Raw genomic sequence first — 21,913 nt, 5'->3', positions numbered from 1 at the left:
CATCTTCTCAAGTTCAGTAGCTTTTGTCTGAGTTTTAAAACCTAAGCCATTACCAAGTTTAAATAAAGGGTTTTTTCCCCCCTAATGAGTAATCTTCCAAGGACTCCTGTATCCTCCCTTCTTGAGCCGCAGAGGGGCTGCTGCAGGATTTATGTTAGCAGCCAGCGAAGGCAGCGGGGCCGGCTGAGGACGGGCTCATCTTCCACTCGCCAGTGTGCAAGTCCCATCCAAGGGCACGTTCATGTTTCTTGTCGCTTGTCTTCTCTCTCTACCCTTCCACGTGGGAGACACTGAGCCTGTTTTCTCTCTGATGCATGTGTTAAGCCAGTTCAGGACAGAGTTTACGTGGAACCTCGAAGTCTTTGTTTTCCTTTAATTCCGAGGTTGCGAATCAGACTCTGGGGATGTGGCGGGGGCGTTACGTATGTCAGAGCCCACAGCTACCCTCCCTCTGAGCTGCTGGGGCCAGCTCTCCAGCCACTGCTCCTTTCTCCTTCATTCATGAGTCCATTCATTCCACAAGTGTGACTGAGAGCTTACTTACCCTGAACCCAGTATTAGGCATCTATAAATTAATTACGATATTAATTAATATCTATAATAATAATATCTCTAGATTAGATAACATCTGATAAGATATTATTAGATAATATCTAATAATAATATCTATAGATATTAATTAATATCTATAAATCTACGAATTAATGCCTGCCCACGAGAGGCGCTCTCAGCAGAATGGACAGAAGTCTGCTGGACAGACAACCGCCCCGTGTTGGGATAAAGGTACCCAGGAGGGAAGCACAGGTCTCAGGGGGCATGGGGAGGGGGCTGGGAGCTTGTTTGGAGGCCTCCAGTGTGAGACGCCTGGGTTTTGCCTAAGAAAGAGACTGGGGGCAGGGCACTGGGGGGTGGCAGCTGAACAAAGGCCTGGGGAAGAAGCCGACCTGGGGCCCCACGAGGTGGTGGGAGACAGGGACTTGCTCCCTACTTGGTGAGAGACCTGGAGGATGGTCCGCACTGCCCTGGCTGCAGGCGTCAGGTGGGACTGAGCAGGCTGCCACAGCGCCCACGGCCCATGCCACCACCCTTCCGGAAGTACATCTGGTGGAAGGTGGTCTTCTGTCTCAGGCTCACCTGACGACCTGCCCCTCGCCACAAGAACACCTTCTTGCTTATCTGCACTTGGCCCGGTCCTCCTGGCTCCTGGATTTTGTCTCATCCTTAGGTGGTTTTTTTTGCTGCTGATTTAGAAATTTCCACCTTTGGTTCCTGCCTCCTGCCATGAGCTGGGGGGGGGGAGAGGTGGGCTTCCCAAATCTCTAAATGTCCCTTTCCCACCCTTGACCAGCCCAGCCGCCCCCTGCACGTGCCCCCAAATGACCAGGATATGGGGGACACTCAACATGCATGTTGCAAGCGACAGAGACAGAGGGAGAATCTTTGCTTTGGGAACTCATTTAGTCTTCAAAATTCTCTTCTCTTGAAAGCCCGCCGTCGAAGGCATGATGAAGTAAAGTGCGGCTTCTATAGGGCTGGTGAAGAGTTCTCTGTGTTGGTTGTGCTCCCCAGACAATTTTCTTTTCATATTTTGACAATAAAGACCCCTGAGACATCTGACCCTAATGTTTGCCCGGGGCCCATTATTGTGACCTCACTGCTTATTAAGAAAACAAGGCTGGGCGTCGGCTGCACACAGCGCCTGGGTGTCCGTGTCAGGACTGGAGAATCCGTCAGGCTTTGGTGCTGACGGATCGGCCGAGGAGGAATTCTTCAGCACGCCCACCACTGCCTTGGTGGCCCTCGGCTGCTCCCCTCCATCAGGGTCAGTTAAAAAAAAAAAAAAAAAAAAAGATTATTACTTTGGCCAAAAGCCCAGCGACAAATATGGCTTTTGTCCAGGAACAGGCCACAGGCCCAAGTCTGTTATTACTTCTTCACCCTAGATGCTGCAACTTGATAAAAGGGACACTGTAGACACGAAAGAACCTGGTTGCAGACCTGAACTCTCCTTTCACGGGGCTCGAGAAGGACACGGCGAGAGAGATTTATGTGGCCCCCTCCGTCCCCTGAGACAGTGTCCCAGGGGAGGGCCCCCCCCCCCAGACTGAACACGACAGCACACAGAGGGTTTCCCAAGGATGTGAAAAGGGAGATCACTCCACCCAGTAAGGCCACAGAGGGCAGGGCCCCTCATCGGGCATGTGAGGTGGGGGGAGAGGAAGGTGGCCGGAGGCCTTGTGGCTGTGTGCAGGCGTGGGGGCAGGGGCTGGTGAGCCACGGCTTCTTATCAGATGAATGCTCTTGGGCAAGGCATTCAAACTCCTGCAGGAACAGGGCGGGGGCGTTGCCCACCCTGAAGAGGACGCAGGGGTTAAACGTGCCGCCCGGCACAGTTCTGGCACACAGGAAGGGCAGATAAATGCCAGCCTCCCTTCCTGGCATTCACCTCTAGCCAGCCCCTTCTTCCTGTGCTCACATCATCCATCCTTTTGGGTGTCTGATTTGTGTGTCTTTTCTAGACCATGTGGACCTCCTCTGAGAGCCCCCACCCCCAGGCTGGCCCTGCCCCCTGTCCCAGGGACACCCAGCTGCCTCCCAGACTGGGGTGGTGGGAATAGTAGGGGAAGACAGTCAGAGTGGCCCTGGGGGGCACCCCAATGTCAGAGTTGTCTTGTGGGTGTGGCTGGTCTTGGCAGGAGTGTGATGAGTGGGTGGTTGGGACTCTCCGGAGCCCATGGGGGAGGCCCTCCTACCTTGGCCTTGAGTGGGCAAAGCACTTGGGCCTACACCCCCTTTCCTTTCTATCTTTCTGAGTCAAGACAAGGGGATCCCAGGGAGAGTGACGGCCTTTCTTTAATTTCTGATATTTATAATTTGCACCTTCTCTATTTATTTCTTGGTTAGCTTGGCTAGAGGCTTATCAATCTTCTTGATACTTTCAACGGAGCAGCCTTTTTTCTTTTTTAGAGAGAGAGGGAGAGTGCGTGTGCGAGTTGGGGAGGGCAAGAGAGAGAGGGACAGAAAGAATCTCAGGCAGGCTCTTTTTAGGTGCATGCACATTCAGGACTATTATGTCTTCTTGGATAACTGGCCCCTGTATAATTATTTAAATTCCCTCTTTATGCCTATAAACTTCCTTGTTTTGAGTTTAGTTTCATCGGAAATCGACTCAGCGACTCCATCTGCCTTCTGGTTAGTATTATCAAGGTGTCTCCTCGCTCCGTTGTTCTTAATTGTGCATTTCCTATGAGTCCACTTAAAATCTTTTCTTACCATATCATCAATGCTACTTTTTGACATTTCTTCTTATGACTGCCCCGGAGGTTACGATACACGTCTTTCAATAACCCGAGTCCACATTCCTATAACACCCTACTGGTTTGTGTGCAGTGCGGGGGGCTTATAACAGGATATTCTCAACTCTTCTGTCCTGTCCCTTGAGGCCCAGCCCGTGCCAGGCACTGTGCAAAGTGCGCAGCACGTGCAATATGATTTGAATTCTCACAGCAGCTCTGACACAGCCAATCATGACACCTCTTTGACAGAAGACGAAACTGAGGCTTAGAGAAGTTGAATTCGCTCCCTGGGTCATATAATTGATAGGGACCAAGATTGCCAGAACCCCAGGACGTTGAAGGAGTACTCAGCACAGTGCCCGGCACATAGCAAATGCTCAGTAAATAAAACAACCCACCCCTCCGGGGCAGGAAATGTCTCAGTGAGGGGCCTATGACACATGGTTTACAACAGGAAAAATATGGTCTGGTTGGCAAAACGGGCTATTTGTTGTCGCTGTCTGTGCGTTTTTAGTTTGCTAAGCTCAAATTCACGAATGCGTCTGTCCTGTTTTCTATGCCTCTGATTCCACAGTAACCCCTCATATGAGCTCTGATTTACCAAGGATTCGGTTTTGTCTGGCGTGGTGCTCAGTGAGTCCTCGGGCCTTTCCGTTGACTTAGGCTCTATCCTCACGTGGTCAAGGAGACTGAAGCTCGGGGAGGTCTTGCCAAGGCCACAGACTTTTGCAAAAGATGAGACCTGCAGCCAGCCTGCCTACCTCCAGAATCTGACGCCGTGCCTCTCCTCGTGCAGCAGGCTTGAAATAATTGCTATCATATCCCTTCCAATCAGGGGAGGAGCAGAGAGTCCCAGCTCCAGCCTCCTGCCAGGCCTGGAGCTTTCCAAGCTCCCTGCATCTGGGCCACCTGGGTGGGGGTCCCAGGGCCTCAGCAACCATCTCATGGATCCAAGTAATAACTCGTATTTGGGCCTAGCGCTTCCCGTTCTGAGAGCTAATGACGTCCAGAGGTCTCAAGAATTCCTCTGCCAGAAACATCAGACGGAAGTAGGTGCAGTTGGCTCAAACAGCAGCCGGGGGGACAACTTATCACAATTTATTAGACCACCCATGAGGCAGGAATCCCAGCCCTGCATGGAAGGTCCATCCAAGGGCTGTACCTGGCACCTTGAACCAGCCTGGGGGGCTGTCCAGCGATGCCTGGGGGACAGCAGGCAGTCTGCACCTCTTGGATGCTGGATGTGTGGGGTGGAGGGGGCCCTCGAGGACCCACAGACAGGACATAGGAGAGTCTCAGATGCCAGGCAGGTCTCAGCCCAGTTGCTCACGAGCCCCAGTACACTACCAAGTACCCCTGCCTGCCCTTACGTGGGGGCCCGTGCAGCAGCTGAGGGGCTGTGTGGAACCTTGCCGCCTTCTCCCCATTCCTCCTGCCCCTCTCATCACTGTCTGCTTTTCTCCCAAGTCCACAATCTCAATACCTCAGTGCCTCCTTGACTGAGTGCAAAATAACCTTGTAAAATAACTAACTAAATGAATAAGGTATCAGAATATTCCAGAGCATCGCAAGCCACACAGCTAATAAGCAACAGCTTCCCTAGTATCACTACTATTTTAGTCCATTAGGGGAAATATTAGTCACTTCCCAGTACATATTTTAGGGGCATCCGTCCGCTGTTTTATGATGATACGAAAACATTACATTTTCTTCTCCCCCCAGTCCACAAGTGCCTTGAAGTGCCAAAGCTTTTCAAGTGGCGGCCACAGTGTGAGCCACTTAGTAGATGCAAGGCTGGTCTGATATTCATCAATCAATCAATCCATCAGTGGAGTTAATGATATTAACAGACTGAATAAGAGAAACATGTAAGCATATTGACTGATGCAGAAATCCATGTGACATGGGTGCCTGGGTGGCTCAATTGGTGAAGTATCCGACTCCTGATTTTGGCTCACGTTATGATCTCACAGTTGTGAGACTGAACCCCATGGTGGGCTCCGTGCTGGGCACGGAGCCTGCTTCAGATTCTCTCTCTCCCTCTCCCTCTGCCCTTCCCCCACTCTCACTCTCTCTTTCTCTTTCTCTCTCTCTCTAGAAAAACAAAGCAAAAAAATCATATCACAAAATTCAATAGCCATTCACGATTAAAAAAAAATACTCTCAGAAAACTAGGAATAGAAGAAACTTAGAGGGCATATATGAAAAATCTACATCTAGGGGCACCTGGGTGGCTCAGTCAGTTAAGCGTTCAATTTTGGGTCAGGTCATGAGCTCACAGTCTGTGAGTTCAAGCTCGGCCTTGGGCTCTGTGCTGACAGCACGGAGCCCGCTTCAGATTTTCTGTCTCCCTCTCTCTCTGTCCCTCCCCCCTCTCATGTGCTCATACCTGCTCTCTCTCTCTCTCTCTCTCTCAAAAATAAATAAATGAATAAATAAATAAATAAACAAATACACATGAAAAAAGAAAGAGAAACCTATATCTAATACCATACTTATTGTGGAGAGCCTGATGTTTTCCCCCAAGATTGGAAACAAGGAAAATTGTCTCAACATTCCTATTCAGTTATCATACTAGAAATTCCAGCTAGTGCAGTAAGACAAGGAAAATAAGTACATTGTACACAAGTTTGAAAAGTAGAAATAAAACAAGCTCTCTTCATACATGGTGAGTTTGTCTAGGTAGACATCACCGAAGAATCCCCGAAAACAAAATGAAAAAGGCCTTGGAATGAAAAAGTAAGCATAAGAGGGAAGCAGAATATGAGGCCAATATACAAAAGTCAATTTCTTTCCTATATACCAGCAATGAACAACTGGAACTTGAAATAAAAGTACTCTTTACAATAACATAAAATGTGAAGTATTCTAGCAAATATGCACAGAATCTGTATGTGGAAAACCATAAAACTTTTACGAAAGAAATAAAAGAAGATGTACGTAAGTGAGGAATAGTCCGAGTTCGTGATTTGGGAGACTTGGTATGGTGAAGATTGTCAATTCTTCCCGACTGGGTGTTTAGATTCAGCATAATCTGCACGCAGATTCCAGCCATCTATTTTGTAGATGTCAACAAACTAATTCTGAAACGTAGAAAGACAGAAGATTCAAGAGAGCCAAGACAGTATTACAGAAGAGCAAACTTGGGGCTCATGCTACCTTATTTCAAGCCTTACTCTAAAGCTACAGCAATCAAGACAATTCAATATTGGCAAAACAAGGCACACATAGAGGAACATGGTAAAGAGCCCAGAAACAGATCCGACAAATACAGTCAACAGATCTTCGATGAAGGCAGTTCAGTGGAAAAGGGTAGTCTTTTTAACAACCGATCCTGACATTTGATACAATCAAATGACTGTATGCGAAGAATGAACCTAGACGCACACCTTATGCCTTGAATAAGAACGGACTCAAACGGATCCGAGATCTTGTATTACTTTTTATCGCTGCTGTAGCAAATTACCACCAACTTAACACACGCAAATTTATGACCTTAAAGTTCTGGATGTTAGAAACCCAAAAGGAGACTTCTTGGGATAAAATCAAGGTGCTGGCAAAGCTTCATTCCTTTCTAGAGGCTCTGGGGGAGAATTTTATTTTTTCCGTTTCCAGCTTTCTGGATTGCCCTAATTCTTTGGCTCATGGCCCTCTTCTGTCTTCAAGGCCAGCAATAGTTACCCTTGTATCGCATCACTCTGATCTGATTCTCCTGCTTCCTTCTTTCACTTATAAGAACCATTGAGATTACAGTAGGCCCGCCCTGAGAGCCTGATAATCCGTAATAATCTCCCCATCGCAAGGTCCTTCACCCAACCACACCCACAAAGTCCCTAATTCCATGCCAGGTAACATATTTACAGATCCCAGGGTCTTCAGGAGATACTATTTTTGCCTATCGGTCTACCCTCTGGCTCCAAATCATCTCCATCCCCCATGCAAAATACAGGCGCCCCATGCCAAGTCCCCACAGTCTCAATCCATTACAGCCCTCAAGTACAAAACTTCACTCAAGTCTCATCAAGTCAACATTCTCCAACCTTCTCATCTAAATCAGGCATGGGTAAGGCTCTGGGTATAACCCATGTTTGGCCACAGTTTCTCTCTATTGTTGTCTGCAATGTTTCATTTCCATTTTTATGACATTCTGGCACAGGAAAGATGATAAGAGTGGAGACAAAGATCAGTTAAGTGCCAGAGTTTGGGGAGGCAGGAGGATTGAATAGACGGAACATAGGGGAATTTGTAGGGTAGCGAAACTACTCTTTATGATACCATAATGATTGAGGGGTATACAACACGATGCATTTATCAAAACCCATAGAACTTTACAGAATTAAAAGTGGACTTTAATGTATTTAAATTGTAAGAAATCAACTAGGAGGTCAGTGGATGTCAGGATGGACTGTACATCATGGCAAATAAAAATGTGACTAAGGTAACTGTATTAAAAATGTATTAGTTAAATTCACTGAACAGGATAGGGGAAAGTGGTGCTGACCTCAGCAACGTCAGAAATGAATGTGGACTGTAAGAGTGAAGGCAAAAGGAATTGTATGCTACTTAATGCCACTGCTCTTTAAAATGTAAATCGTATTCAACTGCCTTTTCTTTCAATGGAAAATTTCTCAACTAAAGAAGCACAAGCCAGCATATGTTTTCAACTGGCAACATCTGCCTGTCGTCCTGGTGTTGTTGGGGAAGGACCCTATCCTGGCGGAGGATGGGGTGGGTGAGCCTGTAAGTCCCCAGAAGTAAAAGAGGCCAACCAAACCTGCCAAGGGGCCACTGCTGCCTCCTGTGCAATCTGAGCCAAATGTCAGGACCCCTGTAGCAGCCCCAGTAGATGAAAGGACCTGTACTTCCTGCCTCCACTTCTTCAAAGGGGGCCACCAGGGTCTGAGCTTCTGCCCTCTGTCTAGCCTGTGGCCTCCCAGGGGCCAGTCACAGTAGAGCTTATTCTTGGGCAGCCATAGTTGAAGGTCAGATCTATGGTGAGCACCTTGGTGTTGCTGTAACCATGGCCACAGAGGGCACCCAGATCCCACGACCACACGCCTTCCCACGAGGGCTATGAAATGGTGGTAGCTGCACAAATTCTTTCCTGTTCTTCTAAAGCAACTCAACATACGTGCCCTGTGTGTTGAGCCCAAACCAAAGGCCGTGTGGCCTATAGCGTGGACGGCCACATCAGGTGCACAATGAGAGGAGAATTTGTCCAAGTCCAGAGGCCATTTTGACAAGCTGCACCCTTGTGGCCCAGACACACTGCTCAGCCTCAGTGGTTCACAGACATCTTCAGGCCCCACCGGTGAAGGCTGGTATTTGTCTCTCAAGTTTTGTGGGTTTTTTTGTTGTTTTTTTTTTTAATTTTTTCATGTTTATTTATTTATTTTTGAGAGACAGAGAGAGAGAGAGAGAGAGGGAGAGAGAGAGCACGAGCAAGGGAGGGGCAGACAGAGAGGAAGAGAGAGAGAATCCCAAGCATTCTCCACACTGTCAGCCTAGAGCCTGAGGCGGGGCTCAAACCCATGAATCTGGAGATCATGACCTGAACCCAAACCAAGAGTTGGATGCTGAACCGACTGAGCCACCCAGGTCCTGTCTCTCAAGTTTTGACTTCACTTTGCTAGCACAGACCTTGGCATTTAGCACAGCTTAATGATACACCTTTTGAGTGTATTGAATTGAATCACATTCAATTTTCAGCAGCTGCCTTATGAGGTTATATTTTCAAACGGTATAGGCTAATGTTGTGTGATCATAAAAAATCACCTATGGAACTTGTTAAATTGACAGATGTTCCTGGGTCCCCTCCCACTGGAGGATGTTTTTAATCGGCTTCCTGGGCAATTTTGTGATGCAGAGCCTGGTATCTAGGAAATGATGTAGAAAGTGAAGGCAAGAATATTCTTTTCTAAGTTGTAGTTTCCAACTAAAAAAAAAAAAATCGGAACGGGAGATCAGGAATCTGATATTAAACGTTACAAAATGTCACCAGGAAGCCAAGAGACCCAATTCTCCAACCTACCCCTCACAGAGAAGGGGCTGGAACCCCTAAGGTGGAGGGGCTGATCGAGATCAGTCAGCTACAGAATCCCAGGGCAGGACTAGAGGCACGTCCTTCAGCATCTGGTTCATGACATCAGGCTTAAAGACCTCCCGAGGCCAATAAAAATTCCCACTGGAATTAAAATAAGGACCTCCCAGTTCTCAAAGACACTGGGCAGTTTATTGTGCTTTGTGGGCCTCCCGCAGACATTTCCAAAGATATCCAAATAAAAGCTTCAGAGTCAGCGCACAGTTGCTTGGGTGCCTTGCTTTCTCTTCCTTCCCCAAACCCTCTTTACTTCAAAACTTCATGCTCCCCCATCCCACTCACTGGATCCTTTTGTGAGCTCGCTTCCAGTCACCTCTCTCTCTTTCACTTCTTTCGAGATGCCTACCCCATGGAGCTACCAGCGTGGGCTTGCCTGTTACCTAGATGGAGCCTGGGCACCTGCCTGACAAACCAGGCAGGACAAAGGAGTGGGGTTCTGCTGGGGTTCAGGACAGTCACCTCTGGTCTCTCAGGGTATACTGCCAAGCAGTCCACATACATTCTCTTGGACTCCAGAGCTCACCTCTGGCACCAGGGAGAGAGTGCTAAGTGTCCCCTGGGGTTGAATTACCATGAGGACTCCCTACAGAGGGTCTCTGATTTCTCTCTCCACCCTCACCATCATCTTAATGACAGAAAACGGGGGCACCTTTTATTGAGTAGTTACTGTTGTTCATTGGGTTGATCAGTTTGTACACATTATTTCCAGGTGTCACAACAGCCCCATGAAAAGGCCGAGACAATGCAGGTCTGAGAGCCCATGAGAGACGGAGCCAGGACTGGACGGGGAGACGCCAGCTCGGGCTCTTGTCCCTGCGTTGAGCTCCCATCCTATCTGCAAACTGTAAAGAACATTGTTTAACTCCTATACATACTCTTGGCACATTTCTGGTTTTATGTTCCTCCTGGAACTTTCCTCCCCAAACAGCTGTTCTTGATGACATCCCAATGTCTCATGACTGCTCAATACCCAAACCGTAAAGACTGAGGAAGAATCATGCATGTATTTCTCAATTACATCATAATGTTATGGGTACCTTGGGGCAAGAGAGTGGTAGGAGGGGCTAGAGCTGCGGGGACTCACAAATCCCATCAGTCTATTGGGCGGGGCAGGATATCTCAAGGGCCAGAAGGCCTCAGAACAGTAACCATGGTAACCAGCGTGTTCTGAGCTGGTAGTGATCTGTCAGGTAGTGGGTTGGATGCTTTACACTTGTGATCTCACTGACTTGTCTTGGAGCCCCACTGTTGGGATCCCCATTCTCAAGCAAGGAAATGAAGCTTGGGAAGTTTTCAAACTGCCCCGAACGAACAGGGCTGCTGAGTATCAGAACCAGGATTCAAATGCAGGTGTGTCTGACCTCAAAGTCCATGCCCTTGAACTGTAGTAGACTCCAGCAACATTCCTCGAAGAGGCAATCCAGTTCGCTCTTCTCAGCAGATATTTCTTGAGCTTCTACTCTGGGATGGGCCCTGTGAGGCCTTGGGGGTACAAAGATGAGGAAAATATTGATCTCTCCATCTGTACTTGCTCTGGGGGGTGGGTCAGACAGACACAATGACCCCGGATGAGCACAACACCTGTAGGTACAGATTAGACTCAGCATACCGTGGAAGGTGAGGGACAGGCAGGATTAATCCTTTCCCCAAGGGTGATAGATGGGCAGAGGAATGGAGTTCAACAGGTAGGGGTGCACCCCGGGCAGGGGCAAGACTATGCTCTCCCTCACGGCACACCAGGCAGACACAGCCAGGCACAAGACACCACCCATCTGTATGTGCTTTAGGAGCAAGGTGAACAAAAGGAGAGAATGACTGCCTGGTGTGTGTGTGTGTGTGTGTGTGTGCACACGTGTTTGTGTGCATGCCTGCTCCTGCTCATGTGTGCACACTAGGGGAAAGGCAGGGGTGTGAGTGACGAGACTGGAGAGAGAGGTGTGGGCCAGACTTGGATGATTCCAATGTTGCCCAGGTCAATTGTTGGCATTTTATCTCAGAGACAATAGAGGGTTCTACTGTCTGAAAGAGTGAGAGATCAACACCATCACCGCCAGCCCTCTTATGTGCATGACTAAGTTATTGTGTGTCCCACCTTTCCCCCTTTTGTCTTCCCAGGAATCTTCTTCCTTTGCCTCCCAGTGGCCCGTAACCCACACCGCTTTCAGGCTTGACCAGCTCTCCTTCCCATTCCTTCCTTTTCTCTGGGTCTCTGCTGCTGCTCAGTACCTTGTCATTTCTCAGCTGGGCAATTACAAGAGTCCTCTAACTGGTCTCTGGCGTGGGTTGAACTGTGCCCCTTTAATACACACACACACACACACACACACATATATGTATGTATATGTGTATATTTAAGTCCTAACCCCTAATACCTGTGAATTTGATCTTATTTGGAAATAGTCTTTGCAGACATAATCAAGTTAAGATATGGGCATGTGGGAGCAGGGTGGACCCTGAGTCAATATGGCCGGTGTCCTTGCAGGAAGAGGAGACAGGGCACGGGGAGAGTGCCATGGGTGATGCGCCTACAAGCCAAAGAACAACCATGATTGCCACTGCCTGCAACACCAGAAGCTGAGAGAAAGGCAGGGCACTCCCTAGAGTCATCACAGGGAGTTTGGCCCTGTAGGCACCTTGATGTTGGACTTCTAGCCTCCATAGCCATGCTAGAATCAATTTCTGTTGTTTTGAGCTCCCCCTCTTTGCAGTAATTTGTTACGATGTCCTTAGGAAGTTAATATAGTCTCCTTGTCTCTGTGTTGGCCCACCACCCCCCATCTCCATCCTCCGTGTATCAGAGTGAGCGTTCTAAATCACAAACTTAATGCTTTTGTCATTTTCTCATTTAAGAATGTCAGTGGCTCCCTGTTCACTGTCTACCTCAACATAAAATCCGAAGCCCTTAGCCCCACCCTCATTTCTAATCTGTTCTCCAAGTGTACTACGGGGAGTTTGGTGTTCTTCTCTGATTGAAATGCCTGCTTCTCATTTTTTCTGTCTGTTGACCCTTCTTATCCTTATCTCAGCTGCAAAGCGGCCTGGGCTACATTACCTCCCGTGTGCTGTCTCCTACTGGTGCATATCTCCGCAATAGCACAAAATCACGGTCTTTTACCTGAGTCTCCCTGTCACTAACGTTGATCCATGAGATAGCTCCAGAGTATCTTACGTCTCTATCCTCAGAGCCTATCACTGGAATACAGGAAGTGAAGAACGATTATTTGTTTTATATTTATAAGTATAAAACATTAGTACGTGGCCGAGCGAATAAATAACCAGATGAATAACACTGTAGTTATTCAGGGAAAGTCAAGGATTCTATTGCCGTTTCAAGAGCATGATATGATTGGAATCAGAGCAAAGTACAACTTTCCACCCTTCCATTTGCCATCTGTGTGACTCGGGGTAAGTTACTCAACCTCACTGAGATTCATTTATAAATAAAGAAGAGATAATGTATACATCATAGCATCCCTAGGAAAATTAAGCGAGATGGTATAAGCAAACGAGAGGCTGGTGTAGGGCGGGAAGCCTGGTGCTTCCCTTTCCCAGCTAAAGCCTTGTGTTCGCCATCTAACTGTGGATTAACATATTCCAAGTCTGAAATCTCATTAAGCACTGAACAGAAATTGCCTTTTGGTTATTGTTGTTGTTGTTGTTGTTGTTCTCTACGAGGGCATGCATGAGCACAAACTCTGCAGTGGAAACTGCCCTAATTATTTGTGCAGAACAATAGCAAAAGCCATGAGGAGGTCCATTTAAACACAGGAGGGGCAATTAATCACAGCCCATTGGAATATTGCTTTTGGTCTTGAACTCAATCTGCCTTATATACAGGAAATGAAATGCAGTAATTATCACAGTCACTTGAGACTCCAGAGTCCTGGCTTCAATTCCCAAATCCTTCATCATTTCATTTTGGCCATGTCCAGATGACGCCAAAACATCTGGCTAAAAAGTGAAAACTGCCATCAATTTCTCAACTGATAACTCACTGAATAGTTTACCTTTTTTTTTTTTATTGTGGTAAGATACACATCACATGCAATTTGGCATTTAACCACGTTGAACTGTGCAGTTCAGTGGCATTAAGGGCATTCACATTGCTGCCCAGCCATCGCCACCATCCACCTCTGGAACTTTTTCAAGACGCAACTCTGTTCCCGTTCAACAGTCACTCCCCATTCCTCCCTCTCTCTAGCCCAAGGCAACCATGCGCTTTCTGTCTGTATCATCTTGACGGCTTTAGTTACCCCGCGTCAGTGAAATCGCGCAATATTTGTTTTTGTGTGTGTCTGGCTTATTTCACTTAGTGTGATGTCCTGAAGGTTCATCCAGGTTGCAGCTTGTATCACAATTTCTTCCTTTTGGCGGCTAAATAATATTCCATTGTATGTATGTGTGTCTATATACACACAATGGAATATTATACATATATATGTGTGTGTGTGCGTGTGTGTAATATATATAACATATATACACACATATATACATAATATACATACATTTTATATATATATATATATATATATAATGTATACACACACCATTTTTTGGTCCTGTTTCAGGTATCGTGAACAGTGCTGCTTTGACATTGATGTACAAATGTCCGTTCAGGTCCTCGGTCTCACTTCTTTTGGGTACACTACCCAGAAATGGAGTTGCTGCCTCACAAAAAATTATATTTATTTTTTGAGGAACCGCCATACGGTCTTCAATAGCCGTTTTATATTCTCACCACGATGCGCAAAGCTTCCGATTTCTCTGCGTCCTCACTAACGCTTCTTCCTTTCCTTTTTTTTTTTTTTTTTTTTGATAGTGGCCATCCTAGGGGTGTTAATTTCGTTTTTCCTTTTTCATTTTTCCTGTTACCAGAATTCACGCTTTTGTATCATTCATCCAGCCATCCATCCATTCATTCTCGCAATCCCTTCACCTATCATAAACAGACGTTTGTTTGCCCAGCTGGCCCTACCTTTGCTTCGTGCACTGAGTATGCTAAGTAATCCTGGATTTTCACTTTCTTGACCAGTTTGCCCTAAAAGTTTTCTGCAACCCAAGTGGGCATTTGCAAGGCACAGCCGATAAGGATCTGAGAAGGAGGAGACAGTAAAGGATGAGGAGCAGGGGTGACAGGGATCGTCCCCACGCCGATGATAGGATTAAGACAGGTCAGTGCCCCGTGTCTGAGTCAGACGCTGGCTTTGCCCAAGTCTCTGGCACTTTCTGCCTCTCAGAGGACCCTATCACTGAGATGGCTATGAGCTTCTTGGGAGAATAGGCAGCCACATACCTGATTATCTGTGTATCCTCACGCTCAGTCAGGACCAACTTATAGTAAATGCTCAACCATTTTCTTCAAGGGGCGCCTGGGTGGCTCCGTTGGTTGAAAGTCTGACTTTGGCTCAGGTCACGATCTCACGGTTTGTGAGTTCGAGTCCCGCCTCGGGCTCTCTGCTGTCACCACAAAGCCCGCTTGGGATCCTCTGTCCCCCACCCCCCACCCCCCCCCACCACTTTCTGTACCTCCCCTACTCACGCTCCCTCTCTCTCAAAAATAACTAAACATTTAAAAAAGAAAAAAAAAGAGTTTTCTTCACAAAAATAAAGACATTTAATCAAATTAAGTAGATTAGTGAGTAATTAATACTCTTACACAAGCAGAGAAGACTTAAGAAAAGCAAACTAAATTTCTTGTCAAAATAACTCCATATGCAGCATATTGTGTAAAACTTTTCTCTGTGTAATTGTACTTCATACGATTGTATTGATAGTAGCTTACTCGGTCTCCAGAGCTCTGGAAAGGTCCCCAAGGCTGTTATAAACGTTGATTTGAATCTAAACACTTAATTGCTGGTCTCGGCCCAGAGATGTGGCTCCAGAGGCTGCTGCCAGAACGGCCTGTCAGTGATGGATTGAGGTGTTTGTGGGCCCAGCCAGCCCGGGGCCAATGACTTCCGACAGAAAACGTGCCTGGTGGGGAGGAATGTTCCAGTTGCCAAACTCCTCAGTCTTGCCTGTGTTTTGCGTCTGGGCCCATTTTTGTTTACTCTTGAGGCGGCACCAGAGACCAAAAGGCCAAGCTGATCCTCGAGCGATAGGGACACAGTCTTCAGCTTTCTATTTTTTATCTGTTCTCGCCAAGATCAGAAGCTCTGGGGTGACAGTGGCCTATTCCTGAACCTCCACAGGCTGAGCTCCCACCTGCCATGCTGGGAGCCAACAGGCCGTGTGCTTTTCCCATGTCTTGTGAGCAGAGGCATCGGCTGCCTTTGCCCCAGAATCTCTCCAAGAACGTTCACGTTGAGAACAGCCTGGGAAGACAGAGGTAGTGTCTGTCCCCTCCAGAGCAAAGGGCAGGCTTGCTGAATTGTCCAGGGTGGCAAAGATAATGTCTTCGTCAGGGGCAGGAGTCAGGGGCGCTAATCGCATATGATAAAAGATTCGCCAAGTGCGTGATTTCTCAGCTATGATGCGAACTCCCTGCACGTGCCGTAGCCACACGAACCTCTCGGCCCCGTCGACATGGAAGGTGGGGGCAAGGGGATCTGATGCAGACACTGATGCTCATTCTGCCTGTGTCGTGAGCGCTAAGGCCCTTTGTCTCTGACTCAGGAGTGTTATATCTTTTGCCATCGTCCTTGAAACTGTGGCCGGCCAACGTGTTATTTTGTAGGTAGAGGAAAATCACAAACCCTGGCTTCCGGATGCCCACTGCCTTCATTGGATATCAACCCGTTGTGTCTTGCTCCTCTCCTCAGGCTCCTCCTGTTCTCTACATGAATATTCTTGAAGAGATGCTGGGACAGAGGCAGCCAGTGCCTCGAATAGAGAGCGCTCAGGATATAGAGGGGGAGCTCTCCAACGTGACAGAAAGACACCGCCTCTCCTGGGTCAGAAGTTGGGAGGAAGGAACAAGACAAAGGGAAAACAAAGAAACCAGACCTCAGGCTCCATAGCCCACCATCACGGCAAGGCTGGTTCTTGAGTCAGAGAACAGTCAGGACAGAGAAACCAGGTGGGAGGCTACTGGCAAAAGGGAAGCCAGCTGCTCAGTGTTCTGAGGCACTCCCACATCTGCGTGGGTGTTTCTAAAGCCTTCTCTGACTGGCCGACCACAGACTTCATGTGGTTTTGCAAACCCACTAAGCGTACTCTTGCCTCAGGACCTTTGTACTTGCTGTTTGTTCTCTTTCCCTGAAATATTCCTCCAGCAGAGAGTCTCATAACTCGCCCCTCACCAATTCCAGGTCCCCGTTCAAATCTTTTTTTCAAACACCACCGTAACGGAGAAGGCTTCCCTGATCACCCTATTTTAGACAGCTCCCTCTTGTCGTCAGCCTTGCTGGATACATGTCTCTCAACAGCATGTCTCACCCTCTGACACACTGTGTATTTCATTTGCTTGCTCACTGTCGTTTTCTTCCCTCTGGACTGGGGCTTTGGTTTTGTTTGCTGCTCAGTCTCCAGCACCTGCAACAACTCGTGGCACAGAAGGGATCACTCAGTAGGTATCTGTTGAGGGAATAAACGAATGAGGTTCCAGGCTCTTGAGAGAAGCCCCACCTTGGCTCGATAGCAGATACAGTTCAGGCTGGGATGAGTGGCAGGTAACTAGATGGTCAGGCCCGAGCGGTCTTCCTGAGTCCCTGCGATCTAGGCCAGGCACGCGTGGGGTCCCGGAGCTCCCGTTTGCCAAAATAAGAGCGTGTGAAGTTCAGTGTGAACCAGCAACAGTCTAGTATTGGGAGGAGAGAGGCACTGAGGATGACAGAGGCCAGGGGCCCAGGCTGGGTCAGTGGCAGTCGCCGCAGGGGTGCCCTCCCTGCTGTGAGTGTGCTGGCTGCAGGCAGACCAGACCCCACCTAGCTGCATCCCCCCACCCAGCTACATCCCGTGGCGGCCACTGGCAGGGCCACAGTTCCTTGCCCCTCAGTGAGCTGCTGCTTCCCTTGTCCCAGGCCTTGTGCTCACACCCGGATCACCATTCGGAGAAGGAGGGAGGGAGCGACCACCGGAGTGATCAGCTGCACTCGGAGTTGACTATTTATTAAAAGAGGCTATTTAAACCAGAAACACAATGAGATGCTGTTTACCAGAAAGCCACAGTTGCCTTCGATTGCTCCGGATCTCCACTCACTGTGGGTGGGGATTCAGGTAGAAAATTAAAAGAGCCACAGGCGAGGCGCCTGGGTGGCTCAGTCGGTTAAGCGTTCGGCTTCCGTTCAGGTCATGATCTCGCGGTTCATGGGTTTGAGCCCCCCATCAGGCTCTGCGCTGACAGCTAGGAGCTTGAAGCCCGCTTCAGTTTCTGTGGCTGCCCCTCCCCGGCTCACCCTCTGCCTGTGTCTCTCTCTCTCTCAAAAATAAACAAACAATAAAAAAAATTTTTTTAAACAGCTACAGGAAAACGTAAACAAAAAAAGCAACGTTTTCTTTGTACATATGGGAGCATCGGTGTTAAATTTGGGACGGTTGTTACCCGTGAGCCCTCCCTCAGAAGTGCCCCCCTTTGAAGCCAGGCTTCCCAAAAGACCCACTTAGATTTCATTAAATACATTCCACCAGCCATTAGCCTGTTTGTAATTGTGTCCTCCAATGCCTGGAGCATTTCTCAAAGGGCATGGCTGTGGTGGCTGGTGAAGAAGGGAAGTGTTTCCTGCCCGATGACTCACTAGCAGACCTCTTCTGGAACTTTGCACGGATTCCCCAGTACTTTGGGGATCTCATTCGAGGCCCTGAATTGAGATATAAACTCTGAAAACAATTTTACTGCGCTGCAGATGAAGGAAAGGACCTCTGCTGTGACAGGCAGGACGGAAGAGGTCTCAGGGCTTCCTGGAGCCGGCCTGAGTTTCTAGTTCATTCTCATAAGTGCCCCGCGCCAGAGACATCGGGCAGTGTTTGGAGGGACTTTTGGCCCTGCTCTTTCACTAGCATCTCACAAACCTCCTGGACGTTAACACAGGCAGGTGCAATTGGGCCCCTTTTACACAGGTGACTGAGGCTCAGAGACGACAAGGGGCCTGTCCAGGTCCCCCCAGAGCGAAGAACAGGGGAACAGCGCTTTCTAAGGGTCTGGTTCCGTTAGTGTCCACTTGCCAGGGCACATATACTATTTTCACTCAGTGTTTTTTTTTTTCTTGAAAAAAAAAAGGAATAAAAATTTCAACACTTATTGAGAATCAACTGTGAATCAAGCAAAGAGAACAAAATCCTTGCTTTCAGGGAGGTAACGGTCAAGGAGGGAGGTAGTTCACAAACAAGGCAATACGTAAAGCAGGCTGCCCCTCAGGTAATGAGTGAGGAGGGCTAACAGAACAGGAGGAGAAGGACTAGAAGGGGCTGTGGAGCTGGGGACACTGAATTGAGGAGCTAGATACAACCACGTGGCCAGGGACAACCTCAGGGACGTGACTGTTTTGCCCCAACTTTACTGAGGAATGATGGACAAAAAGACATTTATTGATTTATTGATTTATTGATTTATTGATTTTGAGATAGAGAAAGCACAAGCAGGGGGGGGCAGAGAGAGAGAGAGAGAGAGAGAGAGAGAGAGAGAGAGAATCCCAAGCAGGCTCCACGCTGCCAGCACAGAGCCCAATGGGGCGGCGGTCGAGGTGGGGGTGTTGAGTTCGTGAACCGTGAGATCATGACCTGAGCCCAAATCAAGAGCTGGAGGCTTACCCGACTGAGCCATCCAAGCACCCGCCTTGCGTATATTTAAAATGTACCCCGTGAGGATATGATATCCATATACATGGTGGAATGATTACCGAGATCCCGATAATTAGCACCTTCATCACCTTAAACAGTTAACTCCTTGTTTTTGTTGTTTTGTTTTTGTCTTTGTGTTTTGTTTTGTTTGTTTTGGTAAGAACTCTCAAGATCTACGTTCAGCAACTTTCAGGTATACGCACCGTATCATTAACTGTAGTCACCCTGTTGTACATTAGATCTTCAGGACTGATTCTTTTTATAACTAGAAGTTTATGTTCTTTGATCTGCAGCCCTCTGTTTCCCCCTGCTCTCAGCCCCTCACAACCACCATTCCATTTCCTGTTTCTATGAAAACTCACTAGCAAACCCCCCAAATAATCCTATTAAAAACGGGCAAAGAGGGGCGCCTGGGTGGCTCAGTCGGTTAAGCGTCCGATTTCAGCTCGGGTCACGATCTCGCGGTCCGTGAGTTCGAGCCCCGCATCGGGCTCTGTGCTGACGGCTCAGAGCCTGGAGCCTGCTTCCGATTCTGTGTCTCCCTCTCTCTCTGACCCTCCCCCGTTCATGCTCTGTCTCTCTCTGTCTCAAAAATAAATAAATGTTAAAAAAAAAATTCATAAATAAATAAATAAATAAATGGGCAAAGAACCCGAATGGACATTTTTCTGAAGAAGACATACAAATGGCCTCGAAGTGCTTGAAAAAAATGCTCAACATCACTAATCATCAGGGAAATGCAAACCAAAACCACCATGAGGGGCACTGGGGTGACTCAGTCAGTCAAGCATTGGACTCTTGATTTTGGCTCAGGTCATGATCTCACGGTTGTGTGAGTTCAAGTCCTGCATCGGGCTCAGTGCTGGCAGTGAGGATCCTGCTTGGAATTCTCTCCTTCTCTCTCTCTCTCTGCCCCACCCCCACTCATCCTTTCTTTGTCTCTCTCAAAATAAATAAATAAACTTAAAAAAGAAAGCCACATTGAAGTGGCATTTGAGTAAAGATCTAAAGGAAATTAGAGAGTGAGACATGTAGCTGAGGCATGTGCCTACCTGAGGAAGAGGTCCCAGGCTGAAGGAGAAGCAGGTGCAAAGGCCCTGTGGTGGGGTGGGCCCGGTGTGCTTGAGGACTCAGTGTAGCTCACTGAATGCATGGGGGAGAGAGAGAGCAGAAGGAGATAAAACCACAGGTGTGAGTCGGGGGAAAGTCAGGAACAAATCACAGAGACACTGGGAAGTCATTTGAAAGACCACAGCTTTCATCAGAGAAGGAGGGAACCACCGCAGGCTCTGAGCGGAGGTGTGATAGAATCTTTGAATTTTAACTGGGTCACTGGCTGCTGTGCAGGGAATATACTGAAGGAAAGAGGCAGCGAATTTTCTCAGCTTCATTTTTGCCAGTTCTAATTTCCTCAAAGGCTTTTTTTTTTTTTTTTAATTCTGTGATGATGTGAACGAGCAGGAAAAGTACAGATGTGCAGGAACATACCAAGGAGCGCCTGAAGCATGGGGCTCCTTGGTCAGGAGAGAAAAAGAGAAAACGAGATGGTAGTTGTGAGGGAGGAAGATGTTCGCCAAGCCTTCCCACCACGTGGCTGGGGCTCAGAGCAAAGGTGCATTCGCAACCCGGGACATCAGTGCGTCTACAGCTGTCCTGTGCGGACAGAGGCTGCGTGGCTGGAACGTGAGATCACATCCTCCAGGATTAGCAGGACTTCTCAAAAAAATTCAGAAAATTATTCTCCTCTGATTAGTTTTCATCTCATCGTGGTTTGTTTGTCATTACTTTACCTGTTTTAGTCGAAAGTTCACAGCCTGTTTATATTAAGATATAAGCCCTTGAATCTGGGATTCTCAGGGGCCAAGTCTAAATGTTTTGCTAACTTGTATTGATGTTTGTCAAGAAAGCCACATCCTCAACTCAACAGGGCAAGGCTTTGGAACAAAATCTACTAAATCATTCTTCAGTCTGTTGGGTTGAGGAGTCGATTTTCCTTCTTATCACAAAACCAAAAATATAGAACAGTGTGGTCCATGAACCCATTTTTATTTCCTAAGAATAAAACCAGTCAGGCTCAAGATGTGCTTGTGTGGCTGGGCCTCAGAGGAGGAGAGGGTGGGGTGTTCCCTGAGTGCTCTCGGGGAAGACCAGGCTTGGGAACCTCTCCGTGCTCCCTCCCAGGTCTTTGGGACATGCTTGCAGAATCCGTTAACTGTCTGCGAATCTCCGTGATCTTCTGAGGCAGAGACATTTCCGGTCAATGTCACGTAAAACCTGAGCAAGATGCCCAAGCTTGAAAGTCAGATTTGGATGCCGAGGTGCTTGCTTGGACAGCCCTTATATGAAAATTGAAATGATACAGAGAAGATTCGCATGGTCCCTGCATAAGGATGACGTACAAATCAGTGAAGTGCTATATTAAAAAAAAAAAAAAAATGGCCCCCGATGCATTTTGCATAGCTGGTCTTCCTGGAGTTTGGGAAGAAAATGAGATTTGTGCCCTATATGAACATGGGGAGGCAATGTTTATAGCAGCACTATCCACAATAGCCAAAGTATGGAAAGAGCCCAAATGTCCATCATGGATGAATGGATGAAGAAGATGTGGTCTATATATACAATGGAGTATTACTCGGCAATCAAAAAGAATGAAATCTTGCCATTTGCAACTACGTGGATGGAACTGGAGGGTATTATGCTAAGTGAAATTAGCCAGTCAGAGAAAGACAAATATCATACGACTTCACTCATATGAGGACTTTAAGAGACAAAACAGATGAACATAAGGGAAGGGAAACAA

The 21,913-nt window shown here is 47.6% G+C and overlaps 1 non-coding gene across 1 annotated transcript; it reads left to right on the top strand.

Moving 5' to 3' along the window:
- Positions 1 to 21,431: 21,431 nt before the first annotated feature.
- LOC122493588 lies at positions 21,432 to 21,538 on the top strand. The gene has a single exon (XR_006299947.1). It is a non-coding gene; the product is annotated as a U6 spliceosomal RNA (small nuclear RNA).
- The last annotated feature ends 375 nt before the right edge of the window (positions 21,539 to 21,913 follow it).

Source organism: Prionailurus bengalensis, chromosome D2, assembly GCF_016509475.1.
Source record: "Prionailurus bengalensis isolate Pbe53 chromosome D2, Fcat_Pben_1.1_paternal_pri, whole genome shotgun sequence".
Classification (NCBI taxonomy): domain Eukaryota; kingdom Metazoa; phylum Chordata; class Mammalia; order Carnivora; family Felidae; genus Prionailurus; species Prionailurus bengalensis.
The sequence above is the reverse complement of the archived record's forward strand: the minus strand, read 5'-3'. Positions and strand labels throughout refer to the sequence as shown.